At 47.2% G+C, this 2,500-nt stretch overlaps 1 pseudogene; it reads left to right on the top strand.

Moving 5' to 3' along the window:
- LOC134448158 (cadherin-13-like) overlaps positions 1 to 2,500 on the top strand; it is a 235,933-nt pseudogene that overhangs the window by 176,993 nt on the left and 56,440 nt on the right.

Below are 2,500 nucleotides of genomic sequence, written 5' to 3'. Positions count from 1 at the left end.
TGGGGACAGTACTCCGGTGGGGGGCAGGGCACCAGCTGGGGTGTTGCCTGGGGCCCAAATCCTAGTAGGATCTCCGTGTTGGGTTTGATATTTCCATTCAATTGTGACAGTAGTAGACCTGCACTGCTGTGCAAAACAAGAACGCAGTAAGTCAAAATGGTCTAAAAAAAAATTTATATCGGAAATGGGTTTTAAACTACCTCATTTGTCTTGTGTCAAAAAATGGTGGTCCAACACCGTCCCGTTTTGGAGAAAACTCATTTTGAAAGTGCAAAAATGACCCAAAAAAAGTTACTGCCTGTTGTATTTAAAGGCTATGTCGTACAAAACAAAAACGCAGTAAGTCGGCGAGTTACTGCTGCACGTTTCAATGGGACTGGTTTGGGAGTAGACAGTAATACTAGCCAAGAACGCAGTAACTCATGCAGTAACTCCTTTTTGTGGCAGTAGTACCAGCCAAGAACGCAGTAACTCTGTTTTTTGTGGCAAATAAATGTTGTTTTTTTTGTTTTTGTGCATTAAATTTCTATCCTAAAAAAGCATTATCAGGAAGTGTCACCACCAATTTACCGACAACACAGTTGTCGCGCCATATGGGAAACTTTGAAGCCTTTTTTCTCAGTTTGCCGTTTTCAGAGTTACTGCGTTCTTAGATTGTAGGGCAGTGTAGTCCTGAGTGCTTGGGGGTCCTGTTCCTCCGCTGTATCATGATGAACAGAACTGAACAGACTATTGGAAAAGAAACACCATATTTATTTGTTATTGTGCCTGCGCACACGTGTGTGTCTGTGTGTGTGTGTGTGTGTGTGTGTGTGTGTGTGTGTGTGTGTGTGTGTGTGCGTGTGCGTGTGCGTGTGCGTGTGTGTGTGTGTGTGTGTGTGTGTGTGTGTGTGTGTGTGCGTGTGTGTGTGTGTGTGCGTGCGTGTGTGTGTGTGTGTGTGCGTATGCGTGTGTGTGGGTGTGTGTGGGTGTGTGTGTGTATGTGTGTGTGTCTCTGTGTGTGTGTGCGTGTGTGCGTGTGTGTGTGTGTGTGTGTTTTCTGATCAATCTCGCTCATAACATAAAGTAAAAAAAAAATCGTCAAACCTAAACCACATTTGGCATAGGAAAGACCTTCCAAAGTGCACTATTCAGTTGACAAGAGGACTAATCAATTTGATTATCTTGTGCATACACAGACACAATGACTAAACATTCTGATGGCACTGACACATTCATTGGCAAAATAAACTGCCTGATGATATAAGGATTTTGAACAAAACACTGTTCAGCAGGTGATCCATACTATTCTGTTTGAGAAATGCCTTGATTTTAGCAAATTGCAACAGAGATTCGAGAAATTCTCCAACGCGATAGAGAAAAACTGTAGCACAGGTGAGAATCAGGAGAATGGAGCACTGGGGGCACACAGGGTGACAGAGAGGGAGAGAGGGGGAGGGAGGCAGAAGGACAGGCAGAGAGACAGATGGGCAGAAAGAGAGCGCACCACCTTTAGTCGTGCTTCCCCCCTTAGTACTCTCTCTCTCTCTCCCTCTCACGCACACACACGCACACGCACACGCACACGCACACGCACACGCACACGCACACGCACACGCACACGCACACACACACACACACACACAAACAGGTGTCATCTCGGCCATCTCACCTTGAGCCTGCATAACCTCCTCCTGACCATCTGCTCCTGAGCACACTTTTTGTTCTTCACCTCAATCCACTCAGCCCAACCACACCACCACGCACGCACGCACGCACGCACGCACGCACGCACGCACGCACGCACGCACGCACGCACGCACGCACGCACGCACGCACGCACGTAAGCATGTGCCAGCCCTCTCTGAGATTGACATACTTAAAGAACATAAATGTCATGTCAATGTAAATGAAATGCTACAAGGATGAAACAAAATAGAGCAGTGAAGGTCATCAAAGTGGAAACGGAGAACATTAGTTACAAAAAAGATGATAAAAAGTCAGGGATGAAGAGGGGGAAATAACAAAGAAGTGTGTGTGTGTGTGTGTGTGTGTGTGTGTGTGTGTGTGTGTGTGTGTGTGTGTGTGTGTGTGTGTGTGTGTGTGTGTGTGTGTGTGTGTGTGTGTGTGTGTGTGTGTGTGTGTGTCTGTGTCTGTGTCTGTGTGTCTGTGTGTGTGTGTGGTTTCATTGTGTTGGTCACAATGTTTACGCATAATGGCTTTGTGTGTGGGTGTATGAGAGAGAGAGAGAGAGAGAGAGAGAGAGAGAGAGAGAGAGAGAGAGAGAGAGAGAGAGAGAGAGAGAGAGAGAGAGAGAGAGAGAGAGAGAGAGAGTCAGCTGTGATGTGTGTGCCTGTGGGACACTGAGTCGGGGTCAAAGGTCATTTCCAGTGTGCTGATGGGAAGTGGACCCACATGGGACTCCACTGGGGTGTGGAGAGGCTGTTGGGAACTACACACAAGCGTGCAGACACAGTCACACACACAATCATAGTCACTCGCACAAACACACACTCGCGCA

This window comes from Engraulis encrasicolus, chromosome 4 (genome assembly GCF_034702125.1).
Source record: "Engraulis encrasicolus isolate BLACKSEA-1 chromosome 4, IST_EnEncr_1.0, whole genome shotgun sequence".
In the NCBI taxonomy this organism is placed as follows: domain Eukaryota; kingdom Metazoa; phylum Chordata; class Actinopteri; order Clupeiformes; family Engraulidae; genus Engraulis; species Engraulis encrasicolus.
Note: the sequence above shows the minus strand (reverse complement) of the source record. Positions and strands in the feature narration are given on the sequence as shown.